This window comes from Tympanuchus pallidicinctus, unplaced genomic scaffold, assembly GCF_026119805.1.
Source record: "Tympanuchus pallidicinctus isolate F22 unplaced genomic scaffold, pur_lepc_1.0 scaffold17, whole genome shotgun sequence".
Classification (NCBI taxonomy): Eukaryota; Metazoa; Chordata; class Aves; order Galliformes; family Phasianidae; genus Tympanuchus; species Tympanuchus pallidicinctus.
In genome coordinates, this window is record NW_026294690.1 from 13,149,674 (window position 1) to 13,169,427 (window position 19,754).

At 43.4% G+C, this 19,754-nt stretch overlaps 1 protein-coding gene across 3 annotated transcripts in view; it reads left to right on the forward strand.

Moving 5' to 3' along the window:
• The window catches only part of SYNPR (synaptoporin), a 78,773-nt gene that overhangs the window by 15,208 nt on the left and 43,811 nt on the right, over nucleotides 1–19,754 (forward strand). The window contains exon 1 of one of the 3 annotated variants that reach the window (XM_052678750.1): nucleotides 19,331–19,373. The exons of the other annotated variants lie outside the window; for them this stretch is intronic. The gene's annotated coding sequence lies outside the window, so the exon portion shown is untranslated. Of the gene's footprint in view, nucleotides 1–19,330; nucleotides 19,374–19,754 lie in introns of those variants that run through there. 3 annotated transcript variants of the gene reach the window in all.

The window sequence follows — 19,754 nt, forward strand, 5'->3', positions numbered from 1 at the left end:
TAGTATTGCATTACTCATGACAGTTTATTAATTAGTTACTCTTTTGCACTCTTCCTTAAAAGGAAAAGATTTCAACTCATTATGTATCTCTCTGCACCTTTCTCCCTTCCCAAATTGCTCTTTGAGTTGGTGGCAGTTTCCATCTTTCCTGGCTGTTGAGTGGATCAGCTGGGTGATGCTGACTGGAGGGCATGGGATGGGCCACTGATGACCACCTGATCATGTGGTCGTGGAAGCCCTCTGAGGTAAGACCTATGTTATCAAAATAAATTGGGATTTTCTGCCAATTAATGGTTGTTGAGGCTTGCGCTAATGCTAGATCCTGCGGGATGATGCACGATGGAAGCCAATTAGCCTTCGCTGTGATAAGCTAGGCTTTGATTAAGCTTTCCAGGCTTTCTCATTGCAAGAAACACGTATTACTTATTGAACATGCAAATGCATCTGCAGTGTGTAATTACAAAATTTTCTAAAGGAGCGACCTATTTTAAACAGGGCTTTCGTTTCATGCTTGTTCCTCAGTTGCACTTACCCACTCATTCACACAGACTAATTCAGCAGACATAATTGACTGGTTTTAGGAGTTAAAATATCCTGTTGTTAAGTGTTTTCTGCTTCAAATACCAAATATAATGAAGACCATTGTGGTGGGTATGTAAGCTATCTGCAGCTGCTCGGAACACCTTACTCTGTGCAAGGAGCCTTTGGGGAGCAGTGGGCTGGCAGTGCTGCTTTCCATTGATAGCATTGCCTATATTGGTTTGAGCCAATATAGGAGTGATCCTGCCCTGACAATGTTGAGAACAAATGCTTTTTCTGTAGCCATGGATAGGGATAGCTTTTATCCAGCTGAACGTGTATCATGTTCCACTTGATGGGGATTAATTTATCGATCCAATTAGCCCCCAACCTGTTTAGAGGGTGATCACAGATGAAACAATGGAGTAAAAATTACTTTTGGCAATGTATCATGTCTATAAACTTTGACACTTGGGATCTGGATTTTATGGTGTGCCTTCTGTCAGTGATAATGGATTGCGAAGAGGAGGTTAACATATTTTCACACTCATAAGGAATACATTTTCTGTTTTACTTTCTTATATATGGCGTTGTTATCTGTGTGACAGGATCGTTTTCGTACCTGGTCATACAAATTATGATACCTTTTGTCAGGTCACCTTAGAGATTATACAAGCTTGTGTGTCTACATCTATGTTCATATGTTGCAGCTTTAGAAAAATGTTTAGCAAATGGAATTTTTTCTCCCAGATCTAATTAATTGTTATGGTTTTCATCTGTAACGTGAGCATTCCTATAGGCAGGTGCATATGCTTCCCATTTGTGGTGCCTTTAGTTTGCTGCCTGTCTAACCTGTGAAATTCCTACACAGTTATGTACTGTGGCATGCTGGCATGACCTAAGTTTGGCCTGCCTGGCATCTTCTGAAGCGAGTAATGGCCTTGTTCCTGCTTTTTGTTGCTGAGGGAACCAACGGCTGGTGGGGTCAAGAAGATTGTGGTGGGAAGGCGGCAGTGCATCTTTCACTTGTGGGGCTTTGCTCTCTCAGCCCATCAGTTCTTCCTGCTCGTCTCCTGGGTGCTCCCAGGGTTCCTGCTAATGGTCACAGAACAGGCTTCTCTTCTTGCTCAGAAGTCACATGTCTATCCTTCTCCAAATTAGCAGTTTCCAGGTGTCCCGCAGGACACTTGGCCTAAAATAGTCTGAACGCTTCTCCTGTTTTATTTGGCTTGCCAGCTTTCACGCATGTACACAGGATCCAGTGAGGCATCAATCTGAACATTACTGTCCTTCGTTTAAACAAAATTCCATCTGTGGTAGAAATTCTTGCAAGTGAAGGTTCCAGGATTGATGTTTGATTGTTAATTGTCTGAGCTGTGATTTGAATTCTGCAGCATTTGGCTTTAATTTTTTTGTTTTGTTTTTGTTTTTTTTTAATCTTATAAATTGTTTTTTTTTTTTCTGTTTTTTTTTTTCATTCTATCAATAGTAACTGCAAACTTGAGCATATGCTGCAAAAAGCATGGAGGCAAAGCATTCAGATACAGAGAGAACACAAGTGCCTTTTTAATCTGAGAAAATTAGCAGAAGGGATTCAACTTCCAGCAAACTGTGGCTTCCAATCCGCAAGCTAAAATCTGCATATTAGTCACCAGTTATTTTTCCAGATTTCCAGTTCATTCTGTTTTCTTATTTAAAGATGCTGCAATTCTCTTTCAGCCTCTGTTTCATAACTAGTTTACTTGGAGCAGGGGGAGGGAGGAGGAAACCAGCATCGTCACCACCAGCGTTGTTGCAGCTCACATCTGGCAGGTCGTGGTTTGTATCTGCCTCTGACCAACAAAGATGCCAAACTGCTTTTTAGTCAGGAAGAAGTCTAAGGAAGAACGCGTTCTTCTTTTGAGATCAAATTCTGTAGAAGTGAGGTTTTGCCTCAAGGGGAGATGTTGTTTTATGGTACACACACATCAAACAACCAAGATGAAGTTATTAAATCCAAACCCACCATCATGTGCTTTTTTTTTGTGCTTAGCACCATCCTAAATTTACATGAAGAAGTTCTTTGCTTCTATAACAAAGAGGGAAGGGAGGCTGGGAGCAGAAGACAGCTTCAGCATGGGGCATTTTGATGTATGCAGTGCCTATTTCCAGATTGACTTAGCTGGTAAGCAGAAAACTGTCCCACTGTATTATCTATTTTTTCCACCCAAAGGATCATCCATACTTGTGTTACCCAGTGCCCATTTTTCTTCCTTATGCTGCTCTCCTTTGTCCCATTTTTCCCTGCTGTGGACCTGATCAAGGCCTGGAGATGTATGTGCGTAGGTCCATCACTCATGGGGAAGACTTCTCTGGTTAAAACAAGACTCCCTAACAAGCATGAACCAGGGCTCATATTTTGTTCTTCAACCTGTTACAGAGAAACTTAGAGATTTTCCACACCTGGCTGATGCAGGAGCGGAAGAGAGTCTGTGCTTTTAGGTTAACCACTGAAAACCCTTTTTTATCCCCATGAAATATGATAGGGCCATTAAAGCAGAACGTTTGCTGTAATTTTATATGTGTACAAATAAAGACCATAAAGTGAAACAAGCCTTATCAATTTGATGGTACTCATTATCCCAGAGCAATATTTTTTACAGAGTCCTTCTACCCCAGTGCTAGATTTATTTGTATTTTCTCTTTAAATTTGCTTGAACGTGTTCTGTATTTTTGAGGAACGTTTTCTCCTCCCTCCCCCCCGCTTAAAACACTGTCTGTTGTCTGATATTTTTCTTGCTTGTGGCAAATGCTTCAAAGTGAAATGCTGACCTCATGGTGGAGGAGGATAAATGTGTGATTGCATTGCCTTTGATTACGTAGTTCTATATTGAAAATGCATTCTGCTTATTTTCTGTCAGGGCCAAGTGATACGCTCATTCAAAAATTTTCCTCCTCAATGCCATGCCGTTAATAAAAACTAATTTATAATACTTAGAACATTGTCTGCTTTGTGTTTATTCTTTTTTTTTTCAGCATGACCTTCATATTGGATTTATCTGTTATTAGGCTGGGCAAGTAACAGCATTCCATGGTGTTGTATTGCTGTATGTGCAGTGTTTGGCTGTAAATTGACAGTTGCTGTGATGCATTTATGTGAAGGCAGTGAATGATTTCCTTATTCCAAGACACCACTCTTCTAAAAAGATCTTAACAAGTAGGAGCTGACCTAAACTCAGCTAATGTGCCAGTGGATGCACCTGCAAAAAGTCGTGTTGATGAGGTGGCACTCAGTGGCATCACCATAGATTGCTGTGACCATCATCCTGATTTTGCAGCAAAACACACACAAAAAAAGTGATTTTGTGTGGATAAGTGTTGACATTTCTTGACATTGATGAGACAATGATAGACTGTACATGTGTGTCACCTGAACAGGATAATTAAGTTCTGGAGCAGGCATAGCTGTGATACTGCTGTGCTGATGCATTTCTGGGAAATAGTTGGGTGCTATAGAAGTTGGACCCTGTTCAAAAATAAGCTCAGAATTGTTTCTGTCAGTAAGGATGACGTGTTTCCATCTGCACACTGATTGTTACCATTGCGGCAGAGGCTGTGATTGCAGTCTGTGTTCCTTCAGGAACATGTTTAGTGGAGAAATATCCTCTGAAGATTTATCTATCAGCAATATTCTCCTCTTGTTTTACTGTTGTTTTTTATTTTTATTTTTTTAAGTGAAAGCTTGTAAAACATGGGCAAAATGCAGAGCTGAAAGGAAGAGAAGCCAGGAATACTAAAGAAAGAGAGCTTGCTTGAAAGTGTTGGCCAAGCAGCTGTTTGTGCCTCCTATTTAGCATGAATGGAAGACGTAGCCCTGATTAAAAATGGTAGGTAGCAGCTGCACAGCCTGGGCTAAGGATTACCAGATGGTTAACTGTGATTGACTTGTCTCCATGGAGCTCAGTGGGGAGGGAGGAATGGAATATCTGAAATGTGATGAACATGCTAGGTACACAATTTTTTTTTTAATTTTTTTTTTTATAATGAATGTGCCAGATTTGTTTACATGCTTCTTGAATAAAATATGGCTGCTAGTTTGACTCAAGACAGACATCTTTAGTACATGCTATGTTGCAAAACCTTGCTCTTTTGATTGTAGGTGTGATGATTTCCCCCCTCCTTCCTCACCCCCCCCCGGTGCTGTGATACAGCATAAAATAATTGGTTGACAGAATGTTGATTCTGCAGCACAGGGAGGATTTGCACAGATGGGAGTCAAAATATGTCTCCTTGCCTTATGCTAATGCCACCACAAAGGTTAGAGAGAAGTTCAGAGCTGAATGTGGAATCCTTGTGCTTGAGCTGTTGCAAAGTGTTTGAAGTCGGTACCTGAAGAAAGAAAATCTGAGTCCGAATGCTCTGACTGTCTGCTCTCTCTGTTTTCAGGAGGGCAGCGTATGCACTGCACAGTGATAATAATTCAGCTGTTTTTCCTTGATGTGCACCCATTATGGTCAAAGTGGAATATTTTCAAGCCTGGGGAGGGCTGGTGCTCAGCAGAAAGGCAGGAAAACACAGCTCTAAAAATACTGTGGCGAAGGGATGACACATCCGCACGACTCCAAACAGCATCTTCTAATGGGGCTTGGCCAAATTTCTTCCAACTGCCAAACAATTGGCACTTGTGTGAGCAATATGTTCCACAGAGGCTGAAGCCATATGCACGGTGATGTATTCATCCCACAACCCATTCGTTGGGATGGGGGGAAAAGCAAGCAGTGGTCAGGGCGATGGCAGCACACCTCTCCCAGCTCTCCAGGGCAATCCTAGCATTCTGTGACTCAGTTTCTCATCCTGTGAGCTCCTTGACAGCTCTCACAGTGGGGTCTTGGAGGGGTCCTGAAGCCCTGGTGTCCCTGCTGCCCTGAGGGCTTGCTCAGTCAGAGCATCCCTCATGCTTCCGACCTTCTGCTCCGAGTGGCTGCTGGGACTTGGCTGGCAGGCAGGAGCTGCAGCTACTCCAAAATAGAAATTGGTAGTGTTGGGAGTAATACCTTGGCATGTTTATAGAGGGGGAAAAAAAATAGTAATAACAGCAAATAGTTTAGAAATGCAGAGCTAAATGCTGTGTTTGAGGGAATGTATTACCTCGGGCTGAGGGGAGTGGGAGGCTTGGGTTGTGTGTTTCTTTATCCTCTATTGTGAATGTTTCTACTTTGCCTGCATTAATTTTTAAATCAAATTACAAATATATCAAAAAGATGGAGCTGACACTTATGCCAACTCTTTCCCTTGGGTTTGAGTATGAATGAAATTGTGATGCGGATTTGTCTTTGTAAATGCTTTGTTACCTAGAAAACATTGCTTTTGAGCTTGTGACTGCTGGCGTGTGCAGTGGTCTCACCTGAATGTCATCGGTGTATGTAAACACAAATAAAATAATGGTTAAAGCTTTCAATATTGAGAGTCAGATGATTTATTTCATCTTTGCTGTGTTTTTTGTGCACTTTGGCAATAGCATAGCCTACCTTCTCTCCTCCATTAAACTTCAAACCAAACCCAGACCTCATCTGATTTATCAAAACAAGTGACAGTCTCTTGAAAGCAGTGGCAGAAACCCATCCTGTCCTCACATCACACCCGTAAGTACCAGAGGGAGGAGGTGGTGGCAGTCTGGGCCCTCCCTCAGTGTGGGATGAAATGTTTGGCTGCAGTTTCCATGGTACTGTTCTGAGCATCCATGGCTGCAGCAGGACTCCTGCGTGTGTCCCATGCAGAAGAAGAAAGTCAGGGTGACAACATGACTGTGTGGGCTGTGCTGAGCCTGAAACCCATCATGTTGGTGGTGCCCCATGAGTAGGTTTTGTCTCCTCCCATGTATTGCAGCCTATGGATGCCAGCTGGGATGGGTGCCCATGCCCAGCTCCCTGCATTGCTGCCCTCTTATGGGCCTTGTTTCCTCTTCAGTGCTGCTTGGCAAAGCTGCAAGTGAAGCAGCCTTCACATCTTACCAAAGAAAAGGCAAAGCTGCCAAAATGTTGTCTGTTTCAAGTCAGGAAGAAATGTTGAAATTTTGAGAGTGTGTTTGCCTTGAAAATGATACCAACACCTCCAGCCTCAGATCTGGTCAATTGATGGGTTTTGATTTTGATCCATTATACTTTCTTTTTTACATGTGTTAAGGTTTTGTAACACAATATTTTTCCACTGAAACTGTTCATTTTGAAAGCTTCAGAAGGAGAATTTTGACAATGTCAAAAATTTCAGTACAGAACATGTCATCCTGCCTGTCAACAACTATTTGTGACAAATCAAAGTTTTAAAGGGGAAAGTGTTCTTTGGGAAATTTGTCTCCAGTTGCATCGTTCAGTGCATTATTTGAACTAAAAAATGGTAAGTTTAGACCCATAGTGTGTTGTGTGAAGTGAGAGCAACTCCTCTTGAGGCTCATAGGAGCACTCAAGCTGCCTTGGAAGGTAAGTGTGTATGATCGTGCTTCTTGTGTTATTTACTGCTATTGTAAATACTGACAAATGTGAAAGGAAGGATTTACATCGTATTGCTTTTGCACAGCATTGTCTTCTACTGGTGCTAGGATGCTATTCAGCATGTTCATCATAAAGTATTCCCATCTGATTAAGCTGCATGTCAATAAGTGCTTGATGGCAACCAAAAAATATCTGACTGCCTTTGGAAGCAAAACAGATGCAAGTGATTTTTCCTTCTGGTGTTTTGTGCTGAACTCCAGGCTTTGGAAAACACAGCATCATCCAACCCCATCTACATTCTGTGTTAACCCCACCTACGTTCTGTTCTGCCATTTTACTCTCAGCACAAACCCATGGTCTCCATGTCATTCCATCACTGTGACATTTTCCTGGCGATATTTCTGGGCAGATCTTTTGTCCCCAGCAGCATAAACACTGCAGACCAGGATTTCTGTGTTGTAGCTCAAGGCCTGGAGCTCTGCATTGAGAACAGAATTTTGCAGCGAATAAAATCTCGGTGTTAAAATGCCAGGTGACTCTGACATCCTGCCTCATGCACTGCTCAATGTGTCTCAGAAGGGCTGTGATGAATTTGTTCTTTGGCTAATTGCTTCTGTATGCGTAGCCTGCTTTATGGGTGCTTGGGTGGCTCACTTGTACTCAGGCAAATATATCTCCTGCTGTCTGAGTGCTGCCTGGGATGGAGATGGTAAATTCAGAAACTGCTTTTATTTTATGAACTGCTCTGTTTATCAGCTTAAATTAACTGCTAAAATGAACTACTTGCAGCGATACAGAAAACTGTGGTCAACTGATCCGGTTTAAGAGAAGCTTAAGTTTGAAGAGAAGTTTTGTGTAACCTTATTTCATGTTTTGCAAGTACAAAGCAATAGAAGAGGCTAAGAAGAGGTTGTATCTGTAATGTGTGATTTTGCCTTAACTGCCTTAACTGAAGTCATGATGTTGACCTGCTGCAGTATAGTGTCTCAATATGTATAAAATACAGAAATTACATATATGTAATGAGAGCACATATATTTGCACGCACATCTATATGTACATATATATTATAAAAACACAAGAGAAATTGAGAGTGACTGTGTGGTTGGCCATAGGAGCCTGTATTTGAAGCATCACCTGAATGTGAAATGTGTCCCAAACCTTGATGGGGAAACGCATCACTCTGCTGCAGTTGGATCTGTGATGTGCTGTGCTGAGCAGGCTGTACTAAGTGAGGCCAGATGAACCTCATCTGTGCTGCGCAGGCCATGAACAACACGGGTTGTCCCTTGCTCCCTCTCCTCACCCCGGTACCCACAGCTCCTTTCAGTTGGATGCTTCTGTGTAATCATCCTTAAGAATAATCTACGGATGGAAAATGAAGACTCTTTCTGAGCTGGCTTTTATTAAGAGCCTGGATAGCTTGGGGAAGCTACAGATATGTGCCTTGCATGCTTGCATTTTGTTTATAAAAGCAGCTCTGCCTCTGTTACGTCTGTCTGCAGCCTACAATGGTGCTGGGCTCTAATTCTGGCCCTGGGGGCTCTGTGCTGTTTGCACCCATGGAGAGGTGCTCAGGACTTTGCTGCCCAGATGCAGCATCTCCTCTTGTGGTACTCGTGGTGTTCATACAGCACAAAAATCTCATCACAGAGGATTAGAGGGTTTAGTTCTGCATTGTGCAGTTGAACTGGTTAAGCTGCACTTGGTTTATCCATGTGCCCGCATACCTTGATGAGTTCATCCTGCCCTACAGCACATGCATATTCTGCTGAGAATGAGATTTATGATTCTAAATTTCTGGGAAAATAAAATCTAAATAAACCTCCAGAGTTGAGCAATTGATCTGGATTAATGGGGGCTGACACTATTAGCCTAATACAATGCTAATCTGATTCCAAACTGTTAACATATTAAAGCTGCTTAATTATGTGTTTGTTTGACACAACGTGGTAATCCTGTATGATTTGGGTATATTGTCACAGCTCTTGACTTGTGGTGGGTCACCACTGATAAAAACAAAATGGTAGCCCTTCAGTGTGGAGTAGGCATTCACTTTCCCCTTTGCTGGATTGGAGTCTGGTTGGGGGTAGGTGCTGCCAGGCATCCTCCTGGCTTTTATAGCCAACAAACCTGGGCTTCATCATACTGCAATAAATACAAAAAACAATACTGGAGGAGATCCAGAAATACTTCTGGATTAAGCAGAAGGTCAAAGGATAAGAGAATGTATCTGGGAGGTTGTCTGGTGTTGTGCAGTGCTTTCTACCCAGTGTGGAGATAGCAAAGCTTCAAAAAGTGAAAAGCTGCCTCACATCTGCTCACTGTGAAGAGTGGGATAATGAAATGCAGAATCAAAGTGGAGTGCAAGGCCTCTTGGCTTGTTATAGCTGGGCTATGCCAGAGGAGGAGATACTTTCAGTGGGAAGATTACTTGGCCACAAGTGCAGGTTGTGGCCTGCTCCTGGGTGTGTGAGAAAGCTGCTGCCCTGATGGACAGTACAAAACAGTACCCTTGAGATTTTGTGTTGCTAGCAGGCAAGGCAAGGCTGAAAATTTTGCATAGCATCTTTGAAGCCAGTACAGACCAGAAGTGTTGGTACCTGCAGCTTTGTATGGAATTGAGAACTGAGATTTTTAACTGCACGGGGCAATCCCTGAATGTAGCACGGTCATCTCAGCCTTTGGTGGACGTTGTAGAGACAGTCTTAAAATGTATGGTGAAATGAGGGCAGAGCAATGCTGTCAGTTCTGGCATATATGACAAGGTTCCTAAGGACAGAAAGGTCATATTTTCATACTGTCCCAGTGGTTCCAAATCTGATGTTGTGTTGTCACTCCGGGAGGATTTATTTACTTCACCCAAAGGACCTGGGGCCCATCAACCAGCAGGGAAGGTCTGTTCTCAGTTAGTGCAAACTGTATCCACAGCAGCCCATATCAGAGTGCTGAGTCCCTCCAGGAGTGTCTTCTACGTGACAAGGCAGCAGCAAGATGCTGCAAGAATATTTCCTCATTGATCATCTTCAAACCATGGCAATGTCTGTGAGCACTGAGCATGGTGGCACTGTTCCAGCTGAGGCTGTGTCAGCATGTCCCCTCCTCTCCTTCTCCTTTCCTGGCATTGCAGTGGGGTTCTGGGGTACAGTACCCCCACTGAGCCCCCATTTGAGCTGTTTGCTTTCCATTGCTCCCACTTCTGTGTTATTTCTGATTGATGGAGGAACTCTGTCCCAGCACCATGTGCTCCAGGATGGTTAACTGTGCATTTTGCAGCTAGCACTGACCTTGTTCTTAAGGTAAAATCGGGTGAAAATCGTCCCCTCGAATAAGAAATGTCCTGATGGAGGCGAGTATTCCGATCCGAGCTGCGTTAATCAAGAAGTTAGTGACACCTGGTGGCAGGATCCCGTGGAAATCAAGCGCTTTTCTGGTGACCCAAATTCAGCAGCTCCCTCCCTCTCCTCCCCTCCTCTCTCCCAGCGTGCTGCTGTGTGCTGCTGTTTACTAACAAGGGCAAACCGCTCTCAATTAGAGCTCTTGTTTTCCAGGGTTTTGCAGAGGTAAAGCCTGGTAGGTAATTGTGTGCAGCGATGGGAGCATCCCGTGGTGTTCCTTGGCTGTGCAGGCATGTTTATGTCCCTGAGCTGTCCCTCCATCCTTCTGTCTGCTTGCATTCTACCGGTCCCCTCCTCTCCTCCCACAGTGCTTTAAAGGGTGAGGAATTCAGTAGGCTATAGGGGGGGCTAAGCTCAGCTGATTTCTTTTTCAATGTATTTTGGGTTAACTAAATGCATACATAACAAGATGCTTGCTTTTTTTTTTTTTTTCTTTTTTTTTTTTTTTTCTTTTTTCTTCTCTTATACCTGGCTCATCTTGTAGAGACATAAGGGAAAAAGTTATAAACAAAATAATTGTGTGCTGGCACTTTTTCACACCTGCTAAACTTGCCATTGCCTAACTTGGCAGAATATTTCTGCCTGGTTCTGGGAATTTTGGAGTTACTGATTGTATTGGTGCACGCACCTCTATGCACAGGGATGTGTGACTGGGGAGCAGCAGTTTGGGGCTGGTTCTGGGTGATGCTGACTGCTGTAGCTGGCTGCTACAGTCTCAACAAGAAAGGGTTAGACTGGATATAAGGAAAATGTTTTTTACAATAGGGATGGTAAAGCAGTGGCACACGTTGCCCAGAGGGGTGTTGAGTACCCCATCCCTGAAGGCACCCAAGGTCAGGCTGGATGGGCTCTGAGCTCCTGATGGAGCTGTGGGTGTCTCTGTGCATTGCAGGGGAGTTGGACCAGATGGCCTCTGAGGGTCCCTTCCAGCTCAAATGATTCTATGGTTCTATGAAGTATTTTATGCCTTCTATTTAATTAGTTTCCTCTAGATATGTTTAGATTTTGTATATTGACTAAGTGGTTCTTTTCCAAGCTGCCTGAGGTGTCCATTTGATCTTGACAGAAATGCTGAAGTAAACATTATTGTTTGGTCGCTGTGGCCGCTCAGAGCTGCATGGCTGGTGCCGAGCTGTTAGTGGCTGTGACAGCTCATTATCTCCCTGCATTCCCAGGCACCACGGGATCAAAGTCACTCTATCCATGTTCTTAGGAAACCTTTTCCTTTTTCCTGGTGGGCTGAAAATAGAGTTGTGTGCGATTTTGCACGTATTGCTGCTTGTGCAGTAGAGTAAATGTATTTATTAAGTGTGCAGCATCTTACTTGCAGTCTTACTGGTGCTAACAGGAAGTTTGTACTGGCATTAATTTGTTTTATGAAGTCCAGTGTGTTATTTTTCTATATGTATTTATGTATTGTAATACATACATTTTTACATATTGTAATGCATACATTTTCTCTATTACTTGTATTACCTTCAGAATGGTGTGTGAGAGTTGATGAAGTGACTGCTGTTTCCAGCTGTTCTGTGTGTACCTCCTAGAAACAGTCAATAAAGAGCTTTCCAAATCTAAAATACTGAGCGATGTCTTTGTGAGCTTATCTGGCTTTTGCAAATGGACAAAGGCTGTCGTGTTAACCACTCTGGAAAAGTGGAATCACAATTACAGAGACTTTTCTAGGTCAAAAAAGCTGTGATTGGGGTTATTTGTGGGAATGGAGGATCTCAGCAGCTACCATTTCAGACTTCAAGTACAGGATATATTTCAGATATATAACATCTCAACTTGAGAAGCTGGTACAGCATCACCAGATTGAAAACTGTCACTAATTTTCATTATTCTAAGGGTTTTGTTTTTTTTTTTAAGGAAAGCCATTACCTATTTTGATACCCCGAGACAACCTTGTGATACTGACCTTGAGACCAAGTAAGAAGCCACATTTTCATGTACACCTGCCTGTAATATGCATTATATGTGTCAGCAGATTGTGACATATTAGAAACAAAAAACCCACAGATATCAGTCCTCATCTATGCAACAAACTTGCAGGCTTGTCTGCTACTCCTTAACTGTTTTCTTTTCCTTCATTTCTTTTCTTTCCAATACATTTAATCGGTGAAGGAACCAGTGAACAATTTTCTGAAGCTGCTGACAGTCAGAGTATTTTGTCTCTAGATCTTTCTAATTTCCTCATAAATGCTTACCTTTTTCTTCAGCGGGATGGATTCATTGCGTTATGTATGTATCTGTTGTCAGAAAAGTGCTGACAAAAGAAGCTGCCAAAATGGCGTTTGTCTGTGTATGTCTATCATGTAAGAACCTACTTGTGATGAACTCAAATCCAGGGAAAAACGATGGTATGAAATTGGTTGTAAATTTGGTACCAGATACAGCTACAGGAAATAATTCCATAGGAAAAGAATGCATCGTGCTGTCCTTGGCGGGGTGTGAGTGACTGCTGCTCCCCTGCAGCAGTGTGCTGTAACTCACTTAGGAGTCTCCCATGGTTTTTAATAGACTTCCTGTGCTTCTTTGATGCTCCAAATTATTAAATTATCCTGTTGTCTGCATCCCCAGAGGGAGCATGGAACAAAAGCTGCCTTGTGGGTGCCTGAAGCACCTCAGTCTGTGTGCATGCTGAGAGTTACAGAGCTCTATGGTTTGGAAAGGGCCTTAAAGCCCATCCACTTCCAGCCCTACCATGGGCAAGTGCCCCCACCAGCTCAGGCTGCCCAGGGCTCTATCCTTGTCTGCCTGCATGGTTTTGTTTCAGCAATCTCTGTAATTACGACACACATTCTAGAATGTGTGTTTCTTTCAGTGAGTGCGCAAATGCTTCTCTCTTCCAATAAAAATTAAAGCAAAACATCTGTTTTCTGTTCTACCCTTCTTTAATTGACTGTGTCAAGCCCCCTGTCCTTATGAGCGCACTTCCTGCTTTCCTGTGCTATGGTGGATGGGTTTCCTTCTTGTTGCTGCTCATTAGAAAGTTCCTGTTCCTCTCCCAAGCACTGTGCTCCTGGCCCTGCCATGAGCCTGGCAGGGAGACGACTGCTGGAGAAGCCTGGCCCCATGTGGTGGATGGGTTGGATGGCAAATCTACATTTGTGAAAGTAGAGCATGAGTACAAACTGATACACTGACAAAAGAGGTATTGGGATTGTAAAGGATTTTTGGTTCCCTGCAGTTCAAGCTGGAATTCCCCGCCGTTAGGTTAAGGCAAGGTTTCTTGCACATTGCTCTTTCAGGCTGTTTCCTGCGCCTGGATGTTGAACTACCTGGCATGTGGCAGAAGTGGTTTCCCTTCCTTCCTTCTCCTCCCTAAGGGTTTGTAGGTGTCTTTCTTTAATCAACACATTGCTTGAACTTAATAACTGGATCATTTTTGGCTTCTGGCTGCTATATTCTTCCGTAGCCTTCTGAGAATGCACTGTAGATCATAAATGTGAGATATTAAATGAATGGTTTTCCTAATAGATTTGTAACTACTCTTCCTCTGTGAATGTTATATAAGAGCAAGTATGTGACACAGAAAGTGAATTTGGGAATAGGAAGCTCAAAAACAAGCAATTCTTTCCACAGCAAAATTATTATGTTCTTTGCAAAGCCAAGACCATTCTTGGCCTTAGAGAATCTCTTATTGTTTAGGGAAATATGAAGACAATCAAGTAATTACTCACTTTGTCCATCTCATGAGTAATGTTTTTTCCGTTTAATGCAGCTATTTCTCATCCTTTTCTCCAAGAGTTCATTGGGTTCATCCTCCTGCCCCAAGGCAGGATCAGCATGAACTCTTACTGATGGTTTTATCCAACTTACTCCTAATACATGCCATGGTGGAAAGGTATTACCTCCCTAAAAAGTAAATAATGCTTTAGTACTCCCAAGTACTTCCTTCCATTTGCTTCTTAGGAATGCCATGCTCCAAAGAGGATAGAAGCTTGCAACTGAAGACTGTCAGTCTTAGGACAACGTGCTTTGACATGAACAAAGCCAAGTATCTTTTGATACCGTGCATAAAAAGTGCACGATAGAGTACGTAAAAATAATTAAAACTATTCACTTAGAGCCATAATCCAATAACAACGCTACTGCACTTGTTCTGTGGCTTTTAATGTAGAACTTTTCAAATGATATGGAAAACGATTGTTCCTGCTTCGAAATGGAAATATGTGACATGGGCATAACTGGATATGTAATAGCGGGCAGCAATGATGTTAGTGAGACAACAAGACAAACCCCTCTGACCTGTAGTAATAGATTTCATAGATGTGGAAGAATATATTCTTGATTAGGTGGGAATAATTTCTAAGTACAGATTTCCACTGCCAGGGAATTTCTTCTAAGACATGTTCATGCTGCTGAGGAGCCAGGGCTTCATTCCTGGCTGGGGTCAGGCTTTCTGCAAGGGTCTGGCAAGCAGTTCCTTCCTGTGCTTGGCTGTAAATGAGGAGTAGGAGCACTATAGGGATCTCAAGGCTGTTCTTTCTGACATCGCACCAGCCCCATTGCTGTGATATAAATAGGGCTTTCTCTTCAATGTGTCTGTGCAGCAGCTCTGTTCATCGCTTCAAAAGTTACCTTGAGATTTTTCACTGTTTACTGAGCAGTTTTATCTCACCTCACATTTTCATTTGCCTTTGCCTAATGGTGTGGTCAGGAGAGGCACAGGGTGGCACAGTGGCAGCTACTGCTGTTGCCCTGGCAGAGAAGGCTGAACAGAAGAGCTTATCTGTTACATCCCTCTGCTGTAATCCTGCCATGTTGGTTGGAGTGCAGAAATGACAGCGTTCAGCTCGTGAATATTTGTGCTTCATCACCACATCCACCAAAATCTGGAAGACTGCTCCACACAGACAGCTCTATCTTCAGTGACAGTAATATTTTAATTGCTTTTTTTTACTTCTGGTGCTTATTAACCCAAATGCAGTGTCTGCTTTCATGTCGAGTTCAAGGGGAAATGAAATCCTTTTCAAAATTCTGGAAAGAAATTGCTGAAATAGGGGCCTGGGTTTGTGGTGAGTTTTTTTTTCAAGACAACTTTTTTTCCCTGCTCTTTGCAGAAGAAAAACCTCCCACTGCCTTTATCCATCCCCTTAGTTCAGCCAGCTTGTTTACACGGGCTGAGCTCTAAAATCAAAGCCCCATAAGGCCTCAGCTGTGACTTTGCTTGGATTATAGCAATGACGAGATTGCTAAATACTGGTATTATGTTCTTATATCCCGTAAGCTCTGGGGAAGATGCAGCTCTCGCTCTTTCCTTTGCATTCTACCTTCTCCAAAATACCCTGTCCTGAACTGGGAAACACCAAAATTCTCTGATAATCTTTTGGGCTACCTGGGGCTCACAAATACCCCAAATGTGACCTGGGCTTCCATATGCCTTTTACTATGGAGTGGCTTCCACGTTTCTTTATCATTTCTTAATACACTTCTGAACACAAGGTGGGAGCCTTGAAATAGCACAGGCAATGCAGAATCTGCTGAATTTAGTCCAGGAGCAGTTGCTCACCCCAAGGCACGTGTTAGTGATGTCTCTGGTCACAGCACAGACCTGGTGCTCCCTGATGCTTTCTCCATAGGCACCAAACTCAAAACAAGGTTAGCAGAGCAGTGTTTTACCCTAATAACAGTGGGAAGTGCTACAACACATGAGATGGAACCCAGGACCAGACAGATCTGTAGAACAGGTGACTGATGTGCAAACTGGGATGTGTTGGAGAGCATTGCTCAGCACTGCTCAGCGTCGTGGCTGTTGGTGGATCTGGGTCACCAGTGGAGTGGAGAACTGAAGAATGGAGAAGAAATAGCTTAATTTTTTTTCTGACAAGAAGTTTAGTCAAAGAGTTGGCTAAGAACTGCATCTTTTGGTAGAATGTGATATTTTTGAACAAATTTCTCTTTGCCAAATGCCCCTGTGCTGCTGCTGAGCCAGCACCCAACCAACCAGGACTGGCAGCAGAGGCAGCCTGGCAGAAGGAGTCATGGTTGGGTTGTGGTTGGACTTGATGATCTTGAAGGTCTTTTCCAACCTGAGCAGTTCTATGATTCTGTGAGTCCTGAACATGACAGTCTCAAAGCTTCTCTGCTCTCCTGGGTCCAAACCTCAGGTAGAAGGAGCAAAATTGCTCTGCTGCGTTTCTTTAAGCAGCTAAAATCTTGAAGACTCAATACAGTCATCCTGAATTGGGGTGGATCCTGAATGAACTCTCCCTGGATAATCATGCTGTGGAGAAAGAAGTTAAAAGCAATTGCAGAAGAAGCCAGAGATTTCTTCCAGGGTGTGAATTCATGGCATGAAGATTGGCCACGTGAGACATCTCCTGTGGGAGCCACAGCTTGCTGCCTGTGATAATGTGGGAATGTACTGTCAGCAGCTGGTGTAGCAATGGGCTACGGAAATGGTATGCTCAGTTTGTAATTGTGCCCTATAAATACATAGCTTGCTCCAAAAGTAATGCATCCTCTTTATTTCCATGGAAACTATAACTGATACAAAGAGCACAATAACACTATTTGATAGAGCAATTTCTCAGCTACAAAACACAGTCACGACAATTAGCTGTGCATTTTTGCCATGTATGAACAAGAACCTGCATGCCACACTCATAAAAATCTAAATGGCTATCCAGAACGTGGCTTGTCTTTCATATCATTGTTGCCACTGCTGAAATGCACCACCTACCATCTCCCTGTGCTCACATCCACTAGTTAGTCTACATAAATGTTCAGCAAGCGTCAACGAATGTCACTGGATCCCACTTCCTCATGGAGGAATTCAGTGAACCCCCTTTGCTTCACATGCACTTCCATGTCAGATGCCATTTGGTCAGACTGCCCCTCTGTTGCCATCTGATGCACAGGAACAAAATGTAATGGAATGTTGATGGGAAGGTTCAACCTCTGCTGCCATCCCACCAACATCTGCTTCTGATGTTGTGGAGCAACCGAATAAAAGAGATGGCATTACTTTTGGATCGGCCTGTGTCATAGCCTGCTTCCCCCATCCACTCCCAGCACTTTATAGATGTGAAGGTGAGGGGAGAGTCTGACTTCTGTTTTATTTTGATTCAACTCATTTATCCACAAATGGATTTCTCATACAGAGGCTGGTGATGCACTGGAACAGGTTGCCCAAGGAGGCTGTGGATGCCCCATCCCTGGAGGAATTCAAGGCCAGGCTGGATGTGGCTCTGGGCAGCCTGGTCTGCTGGTTGGCGACCTGCACACAGCAGGGGAGTTGAAACTGGATGATCATTGCGGTCCTTTTTGACCCAGGCCATTCTATGATTCTGTGATTCTATGAAATGGTACCGATGACCCCAGAAGCTGAGGATTTGGTTTGACATGTCTTAGTAACAGTGCCCACAGTGCCTCACTTCAACCTACCTACGTCTGAAGTCACGTACTGCATATATTGCCAAGCTTTGTCTAATAATCCTTTTACTGCAAACTCCAGTTAGAAACAAGAAGAAGAACATTAAACAAAATTACTATACACCGCGTGACTGGGTGAAATAAGCATGGCACCAGTGATTTTTCATTTTCCTATTTCCCATTCATCCCTTCCTGAGGTACAGAGAAGCGTTGGCAGTTTCAGCTAACCCAAGCCACGGGTCCTGGTGTCGTCTGCTGTATGTGACCTGGCTGACACGTATCCAAGTGAGCCCCAGATTGCCTGCTGCAAACAGGAACATGTTGCCTCCAAGCTGGGTGCTAAAATCACAGCTCAGGTAAGAAGCAGCCATCCTCTTATGGCTGCAGCTATTAATTGTAACAGGAACTGGCAGGCTGGAAATGTAAAGATCTTTCCTGCATTAAAACATCTTCAGGCAACGGTACAACTTTGCAGAGCTCTATAAAACCTATCTGCTCAAATGAAATCACTCGCTTTGATCTCAGTCTTCATTTTGGTGTCCTGCAAAATTAAACAAAACGATGCAAATGCTGTAGAAGAGAATCAAATTGCTATATTACAAATAAAGAGGCTTTTTTCTTCCTTTCTTACGGAGCATGTTTTTAATAAAGCTGGTACGGCCAGAATTAAAAATACAGCTGCACACAAAAAAAGGAGGAGGAGATGAGCATGTTCATTTGCAGCTTCAAGGTGATTCTCAGTTTTTAAATGTCACATCAGATATTCTTCAGTCCTTTTCTCTTCCCTCCCCAACCCCCAACCTGAAAAGCTCTGTATCCACCATATGTGCTGCTACAAACGCATGCCAGCAAGTTGGGCATGAATGTGAGGGCTGAAGTCACAAATCACTGCACGCTGAGACCTGGGGGTGTCAGACCTTGTCTTGCTTCATTTCATTTCACACGGGGTGCTGGTACGTTGTATTCTTGGTAGGGAAGCCCATCCTCTCGTATTGTCAGTGAATTTATTGCTCGTAATTTATGAGTTCTGATTTTCACAAGTCGTGGTGTGTTTTTTTTTTTGCCCGAGTGAGCTGTAATTCAGAGCCAGTTTCTGTGAGAAGAGGAAGGAATTTTAGACATGGTTGCAAGACTGTAGCAGACCAGGAGATAATGTGTGAGCTAAATGAGCCCAGCACAGGGCTTGAATTCCACCGCACACAATAAGCACCATCACAGCCTGAGAATAAGCACACAGCCAGGGAAGAAGTGCATTACTATTAGTATAACGCTGCTCTTTCCAGCAGTAATTTGTTACCAATTGTTTGGGGAACTGGAGCTATATCCATCTTAATGTCCTGCCCAGCTCTGTTGGAAGATAACAGCATGCCAAGCTGCTCAACACACAGTAAGGGGCAAAGTTCAGCTGCAAATCTGAGGCACCAAAGGCTGATGGCCTAACTCAGTGCAGATGGGCTCAGGCCAACCAGGCTGACAGGTTCAGAGTCCATCAGCAGTTGCATCTGCAGAGACTTCATTAGCAGTTGCTTATAAGGGAGGAAGGCAGAACAGGCAGTGTTGTTGGCCAGGTGGCTGATGTAGATCCAAGCTGTGTAGGTGACATGCTTGTGTAAGTCAGCCCTAAATCTGGTCCTTGCTGGTGGCTGCTGCTGCTTCTGTGGCTTGTGAGTAAATGGATGAGCAGGGTGGGATTGAAAGGGTGCTTGAGGCAAGCCAAAGTGACCAGTAAGTGAGGGCATCAGGTGCTCTTAAAGGTAGATAAACTGTGGTGTGTGGCTTGATGCAATATAGTATTTCCTAGGTTGGAAGTAATAGAAAAGCCAAATAGTTGTGTGGATACAGCAGGCTGAGGGCTGCCTAATGGGGAGGAGGAGTGTTCCTTCCTGCTTTGTTTCTTGCTGTGTAGACAGGAAAGCATCCTGTTTTGGGGTTATTATCTCTTGAGGAAGAGGTGACTGGGGAAATACAACTGAGAAAAGCACAGCAAAAA